Here is an 8344-nt window from a genome sequence, read left to right as displayed (position 1 = left end):
AGGAGGAGGAGGAGGAGGAGGAGGAGGAGGAGGAGGAGGAGGAGGAGAAGGAGAAGGAGAAGGAGAAGGAGAAGGAGAAGGAGAAGGAGAAGGAGAAGGAGAAGGAGAAGAAGAAGAAGAAGAAGAAGTGTGAAGTTAATGTTGGGTGTTTCCTTACTCTCTCTCCACCTTCAGGGTCCAAAAGGATCTGTCACTGAACCCGAACCCAGACCTCACTGTTTAGCTAGTCTAACCAGCTTGCTGATTCCCTGATCGGCTTCCCACAGGATGGGATTGCAGACAGACCACCATGACCAACCAGTGTTCATATGAGTAAGGGAGATTCAAACTTCTTTTTGCTTACAAAAGCTTTGCCTGCTGAGCTAGCTTTTCAGAGTTTTTTTGTTTGTTTGTTTGTTTGTTTGTTTGTTTTTGTTTTTTACATGCTACTGTGGAAGAAAAATCACCAACAGTATTACCTAGATGCTTAATGAGCCAGGCTAATAATGATTAGCCTGGCAAGAGATGACTATTTGAGCAATATAATCATGAATGGTATGGGGGTAACCAACAGCTTTCTAATTGGATTTTTCAGGCTCACTTCACAGGAAGAACCTCATCCCAAAGCATGTGGCCGAGGAGGTCTGGCATACGCTCTGTGGCAAACTCACTACTATTGCTTTGCTAAATATCAAACTACCTTCAAATTACCTATTCTTACAAACATAGATTAGTTCAGCTTTCATCCCCCACCCCCCATCAGAGCAGATTCTCTGTGCTGTAATTAGGAAGAGTCACAGCTGGTAAAGTACAGAAAGTAATTGATCATGGTGTAGTTATCCTTAGATGAGACATCTACATTACAACACACTCCCGTACTCAGGCCAAACTAGATGGGGTGGGAAGATCCTAAGAGCCAGAGCTCAGGGAAGGCTGCTGAAAAATAGTCTCCTAGACTTGACAAGGCTTTTACATTCAAACAACTCAAAGTAACTGTAGTTGCCTGCATAATACCTGTAAGAGATCAAGCCAACCTAGCACTGTTAAGGAAAGAACTCACCGAGGCCCCACCTCAGCCTGAAAGGTGTTGTTATTGATGGCTGGAGGTGGTAAACAACTCTTTTATGGGTTTGGCTAATGATAACGTGATAGTGAACAGTGTTTACAGGATAAATTTACAGGATAAAGAAAAAAAAAAACAAAAGTGTTTTTAGCTTGTATAAGCCATGAGGAAGTTGCTTCTACCTTGAATGGACCCTGTCAGCTGGCTCAAGATGGAGCACTTCCCGGCAGAGTTGTACTATTTTTTAAAAAAATTGTAGATTGTTGCAAAATATTTCACTGCCTCAGCTATTCCTACAAGGTAATAGATCACAAGACTATACAGGCTAAGTGCTAAGCTCTGCTTTTGAATAAAACCCTTTCTTGCCTGCTTATTTGCTTGGATAGATGGCTAAAGCACTTGTTGGATGTTTGTTATAAAATCAAGCCATGCCAGCATCTAAACAGGATATGAGTTTATTTGACACCCCAAAATTTTTACTTCATGGTTTTTTGCCTTTATAATTCTTGGGCTAACAATAGCTGGGGCCTTATCTAGAAATTTTTCTCTGGTTGGATCCTGGCCAGTCTCTTTCAATAATAATAATAATAATAATAATAATAAAATATCTAAAACAAAAACTTGAGTCAGACTGGTAAATCTCTGAACAAGCCTAGAACCACAACAGAAGAATACCTCATCTCTAGTTGGAGGTTGGAAGGAACCTACATCCATGAGCATCTTGACATCCCTAATTAGACTCAGTGATTTATGGGAAGGGTGGTGGAAGAGGGAGTGGAGAATAGATTTGATAAAATACATTGTATACTTGTATGAAACTATCAAAAAATTATGTTACCATTTTGTCTCTAGAAAAAAAAAGGAGAGAGGGAGGGAGGAGAGGGGATCCTACTTATCATTTCAAAATGATAAGTAGTAGTGAACTTTTAAAACTTTGAAGGTTTGATGCTTTCTCTTCATAAAACAAAGTATTAACAATCCCTCATTAAATGATTCCTGGGCTGTTGTGAACTCAACCAATCGATTCCTAGTAATGTTTGCCTTTAAATGTCAGTAATCCCTCCCATTAGACACTCAATTTAACCTCACAGATGGACTTTATTAACCGGATAGTGATTATTATATACAAAATAAGCAGGACTTTTGTTTGCAACATAATCACTATGTCATGCATTGCCCTACATGTGAATGTTCATTGTTCAGAAATAACTGCAATTCTTTAAAAATATATATACTTATAAACTATTTAAAAATGACAGATATACATTCATATTTATTTTAGTCAAAGAAAATAATATTATATACCTAAGCAGTGTATGTATTCAAGCTTGTAGCAGTTATTAAATATACTGACACTTTCATTCGCTAAATGCGATATCCTTGAAGCTGCTTGGTAATGACAACAAGTAGGTGATTATGTGGGAAATAAGCAAGACGATGTTCATTTTGAAAGCTCTTCATATTGACAACAAAATGTGCATTTGAAGATTATTGATGGGGAGGAAGGGAATGATGTTCAAGGAGAGATACACAGTTTGACAAGAGAAGATACAGAAGTTTTGTAAGAATGTGGACATGTTTTTGTCATTTTTCTTTCAATTTTTAAATGTTATTTTTGTCATCTTCTTTGTTGGTTATCAAAGCAGAGATTAATTGACACTCTCCACAATCAATATGATCATAGATCAGCTCACCGAGGCTAGCCTATGCCTATCCAAAGAACAAAGCTTTAATCTACACTTCTCACGGTGATTGGTGATTTAGATGTCAGGATACGATAATCTCTGTCTAGGGACGTGGTTCTCCACCTTCCTAATGCTGCAACCCATTAATACAGCTCCTCATGTCAGTCATAAGATTATTTCATTGCTATTTCATAACTAATTTTGCTAATGTTATGAATCATAGTGTAAATATGTAATATGTGACCCCAGGGTCACAGATTGAGACCCACTGGTCTAGGGGCGATCTTTGTGTATGTATTTATCTTGCTGAGTTGAAGATAGGGTGCTTTTTTAAAAATGACCCTTCATCTAAGTGCACTGGGTAGAAAGATCCACTCAGAGTCACCTTTGACTTGTTCTATGATGTCATACCTGTGACTCAGACAGTTGCCATATGATATTAAGAAAGACAGCTCTAAGTACATTGATTTTCAGTAAATGATGAGAATGTTCTGGAAGGAGCCTGAAATAGCCTGCCTCTGTGTTTTGAGTACTGGGAGCTTAATAATTGGCTCCATTAATTTAAGCTTCTACCTAATATGGTTATTTTTCTTTGGAGAACGAAATATAACTGGGTGATTGTTGTTTGTGCTTTCATAAACAAGCTACTAACCAATTTGTAAAAAGATTTTTAGTTAGACAACGTTCAAGGTGATGAGACGGTTAATACCATATAGCTCACAAAGCCTAGCGGAGTCTTCTGTAACTGTGTCACAAGCCAGGGAGATGCCACAGACGGTAACGGCGCTTGTTAAACAAGTACTGCAGTCTAAGTTCATCCACTGAGCTTAGGCAGAGGTGGAAGGAGAGACTAAACTCCATAAATCAACCTGTTTTACTTTTTTAGTTTTCTGAGGCAAGGTTTCTCTCTGTAGCACTGGCTGTCCTAGAACTCCATAGACCAGGCTAGCCTTGAACTCAGAGATCTGGCCACACCCAATTGATCATATTTTTAAAGACTCCCCAGATCAAAAATTAAGTATGGGGAACAATGAAACAAACCATTTTGGACCTGAAGAATGGATATTAGAACATGGAAAATTTTAAAACAAAACAGAAATTAAAGCACACAAACATATGACCTTCCCAACATGACTCCTGGCTCTTGATCATCTACTTACTGGATTGACCAATCCAATTGTGAATCTTGTTTTGGCTTTGGCTCTAGTTACAGAGGGTGTCATTTTCTGGAGAACTGCTCAATATAAAATTCCCTGATATCATAATATACCCATATTTGAAACTATGACCATTTTAGTGATTTTTTTTTAGGTACACAAGTAGTTATCACAAATGGTTTTATAAAACAAAAAAGGTTCCTCTTGGAATAAAGACACTAAAATCCTTAGATCATGTGGCTCTAATCTCTTACTCATAGTATAAAAAGCAAAAATGGACTGGTCGGTGGTGGCCTCAGACTTTTAATCTCAGCACTTGGGGAGGCAGAGGCAGGAGGATCTATGAGTTCGAGGCCAGCCTGGTCTACAGATCAAGTTCCAGGACAGCCAGGGCTACACAGAGAGAAACCCTGTCTCAAAAAACAAAAGCAAAACACAAACAAAGTAAAAATGGAAATCATGTCACGAAAAAAAGAATAATCTTATGTTGCAACAAAATAGCATGGACAAACTGAAATGTTAAAACGATTAAAAAAAAAAAAACTTTGAACGAAGGTATAACCATACCTTCAATATGTACTGCTAGACATGAGGGAATTCATAAATATCTAAAAAATCCTGGCATATTTTATAGGTAAACCAAGACTTAAAAAACTTAGAAACCAATTCGGTGGTGGGAGGGAGTGTCTGGACCACAGCCTCATTTCTTATCGGTAGCTAGTCACACTATAGGCCAGGCTGACTGAAACTCGCAGATCCTCCTCCCTCTGCCTCAGAGGGCTAGGATTACAGGAGTGCCACTGCATCTGGCCTTCTCTGTTTGAGGTTCTGATGAGAGCAAGGGATAACAATTAGTGAGGGTAGGCAGGCGCCGTAAATGAACATTTGTAAGAATGCCCCTGCAGGGCACCAGGAATGCCAACACCAAAGTCTGCTTCTGTGCCATCTCCTGAATGAGCACCTCTGCCTAGAAGCTACTGTGACTGTGTGACTGACACTGAGCAATGCACCTGGACCCCTGGTGGTTGGGTCAACTGGACTGGCTAGCACACCTCCACCCCGCCACAACCCCTGGATTTCTTACCTCAGTGAGTCAGTCGTCCTCGAAAGAGATCTGGAGATGAGGTCCCAAAATTATACCGTCTTCAGAAGAAATCCGGAGACAGGTCCCGAAAATGATACAGTCTAAAAATAATAGAGTTTAGGGGGTCTTAATTGGGTTTAGTTTCTCTGGCAGTTAAAGAAATAAAAGGCAAGAGAATTCAGAAGGGCAATAGAGAGAAATAGCAGAGAAATCTCGAGCACCGCTGACAGACGAGCAGTTACAGGAAAGCGTCTACTTAGGGTGAGGAACACACTCGTGCATCAGACACACCGAGAAAAGGATCCTCTTGTAAAGCAGAGAGGGTGCTCGGGAAGCCGAAAACCCCAGTCTCTTCTCTCGAGTCCTGGGGTTTTAAAGCATCCGAAGAGTCTTCCTCCCCCACTTTAGGGCTGGTCAGTTTGAGGTTGATTGGTCCGAAACTACGAAACTATGAAACTACGTGTGAAATGTCCTCATCAGGCCTTGAACTTGTTGAGCCAGTTCCTCAGTAGGGATTCTCCCCTTTGCGCCTCAAAGTCATTAGGTGAAGAAGCCAGCCACCTCTGTTATCTAGTCACGGCCCCTCTCCCTATCTGGTCCATACCAGGAAGTCTGTCCAACTTTTACCCTACAATTAATTAAATCTTACAATTTAGACAACAATGCCAGCTTCTGGTAACAGGAAAGAAGACAGGCGGCCACAGACTCCACCTGGAGCTTGCTTTAAGTGGCAAAGAACTGCCCCACGGCTCACCCCAGGCCTGGGTCTTGCCCAAACTGTGGACACTGTGGGGTTGACTGCCCTACACTGCCTCTCCAAGGTAGTTTTCCCAAGTCCCACAGGAAAATCTCTTAGACCTTCTGGGTCTAGTGGCTGAGAACCGATTGCTGCCCACTGTGGTAACTGAAGACTTAACACTCCCCTGTGTGGGACTCAGTTAACCTCTGTTCACAACAAAGCCATCAAGATCACCTTCTGGCTGTCCAGGTGGCAGGTAAATCTGTCATTCTTAATTGACACAGAGGCCATTTGGTTCATACTTCCTGCTCAAATTTACCGTCAGATCTCTGTGGTGACGTTGACTCCGTGTTTTATCAGATTAGGAGCAGCACAGTGACCTTAGCCTCTCCCCTCAAGGATACAGCTGCTTAGTCAGACCATTTCCTACTCAAAATAAGCCCTTGCCTTTTCCAGAGCTTCGGTCTCCAGCTGAGAAAGGCAAGCTCACAGACACGTTTACCTGGCTGTCAGGCTTCCTGCTGAAAAGATAAACTCACAAAAACAGATTTCGATGTAAAAGCAAACTCAAGCCATCAAGCCATTACTCAAACCTTGCTTTTTACTATTCCTTTATTCAAAAGAGCATGTTTTTCAATGACTTTGTTTATCATTGAATCAAATACCCATGCCTTATAGTATTAAATATTTCCAGATAAAAAGAAAAGGTTTAAACTTTATGCAAGTTGCAAAGCTCTGAGGACGGGATTCAGAGTACATGAAAAATGATTTAAGGTATGTGAAAAACAAGACTTTAAAGATGATATATGCTGTGGAGACATGAAGATTCACTCGGTGAACTTCTGATGTGTTCATCTAAACCCCGGTAAAACACTGACTATGAAACTTTTCTAAAACATTATCATAGTCACAGGCTCAAAAATTTTAGTTTCCTTTGGTTATTTTCTAAATACAGCCTTAAAGGGGCTTCTCATTGTGATAAAAGCCATCTCTGTCCCTTTGTTTTCTTCCCTGCCAAGAAATCTCTGTCTTACTACAGATAAATAAATGTTGATGCTTCTATTATGCCGATAACTTTTCAAGCTTTGTTTTGCTGTGGCTCAAAGGTCTATTCCAACTGTTTATAGATGTTTGTTAACTGCTTTTCTACAGACAGTGGTCGTGCTATTTAAACTTTAACCTCTTTTTCTATGCTTAAAACAGTTCATGTAAACTTCAGGTGTTCCATCTGACACTGGTCAAAAGTACTAGGAGATCCCTTGCCATTACAAGCCAATATAATTGTTCCTTTTCTCTCTCCAGGTTCACTCAGCAAACCAGATCCTGTCCCCACCCCCACCCCAGCCCAGCCTTCAACTCAGAGTTCCAGCCTTCCTAGACTGCCAGGACAACCCTTCTGTCTAAGAAGCAGCTACAGAAGAGAGACACTACATCACCCTTTATCGTCAACAAAAGGCTGGAATATTAGTTCTCTCAGCTGTCCAAATATACAGAAATGAGCTCAAGCTGGACTACACAAAGATTTCTGGAGGATAAATAAAAGCCACCATTTCTCGGAAACTTTTGAAAGCAGTTCCCATCTGCCAAAAGTTGTCCTTTCCCTTACCTCTGGCAGAAGTGACTTATGGCTTCAATGACAAATACCTATACATATACTTTGATATACATATCAAAGCCCATGCTGGCCTCCAAACTCCCTCTCACAAGTACTTGTTACGAATTTCAAAGCCCCTAGACCAGTCTCTCTCACCACCCCCAACCTCTCCCTCCCCCTCCCACCCCCACTGGCTCTCTCTCACTATAACTCTAGTCTCCATTTCCCACTATTTCCAATAGTCTCTCCTGCTCTCTAGCTTCCCTAGCCCTGACCATGTCAAGTCTGCTGGCCATGCTCGGTCTACTTCTTTTTCTCTCTGCTATGAACTCCTCCAGATGCCTCTGACTGTTCTGTCTCTCTCATATCTACAATAAAAACTTAACCATATCATGAAACAATCGTGTCCGCAGTTTCTTTACTACATCCCCTCACATACAAGAATGAAACACATGAACCTTTGGAAACATGCTCAAAACACATGCTCAAAGCACATGCAAGCTGTTAGATTATGTTAGATTATTTAAGGCAGCTGTTAAGAGATGGAAGAAGAAAAGAAAGGCTTGGTCTGACCTTAGGTGGGACCATGTTTATTCACAGCGAGGAAGGGCTTTATCACTCACGTGTGCAGATGGCCAAAATGCCTTCAGAAGAAGATAGGATGAGGCCCCTTATAGGGGCGGAAATGACTTCCATTGTCCACAAGGGAAGCTGGGAAGTGTAGTCTTTCAGCAGGAAACTATCATTGCAAACTCTGAGAGAGTATAAAAAAATGCAGGGCGTGGGGGGTATAGCTATTTTTTTTGCTGAGGAGGGTGTTTGTCGGAGTGGTTGGTTCAAGGTCCATTGAAGAGGGGACTCTCTGGTCACGAAGCAAAGAGACTTAACTTGGTCAGCCACAATGGAACATTTGAATGTCATCCTCTGTTCCTGAAGAGACCTGAAAAATTATTATTAGAGGTCTGTAAACAGATTATTTTGTTTACAGAGTAAAACTGAGAGCTTTTCTAGGAAGATTGAGGAGTAGGGAGGAGCTGAGGTGA

The 8344-nt window shown here is 41.0% G+C and overlaps 1 protein-coding gene across 5 annotated transcripts in view; it reads right to left on the bottom strand.

Moving 5' to 3' along the window:
* Positions 1-7937, bottom strand: part of Tfpi (tissue factor pathway inhibitor) — a 44004-nt gene extending 36067 nt beyond the window's left edge. The window contains exons 1-2 of one of the 5 annotated variants that reach the window (XM_028762888.1): positions 7875-7937; positions 4969-5069 (exon numbers count right to left, since the gene is read on the bottom strand). The gene's annotated coding sequence lies outside the window, so the exon portion shown is untranslated. Of the gene's footprint in view, positions 1-4968; positions 5070-5259; positions 5549-7874 lie in introns of those variants that run through there. The other 4 variants (XM_028762889.1, XM_028762891.1, XM_028762892.1 and 1 more) reach the window with 4 other exon arrangements.
* Positions 7938-8344: the final 407 nt, after the last annotated feature.

The sequence above is a fragment of the Grammomys surdaster genome, unplaced genomic scaffold, assembly GCF_004785775.1.
Source record: "Grammomys surdaster isolate TR1022 unplaced genomic scaffold, NIH_TR_1.0 136, whole genome shotgun sequence".
NCBI lineage: Eukaryota > Metazoa > Chordata > Mammalia > Rodentia > Muridae > Grammomys > Grammomys surdaster.
The sequence above is the reverse complement of the archived record's forward strand: the minus strand, read 5'-3'. Positions and strand labels throughout refer to the sequence as shown.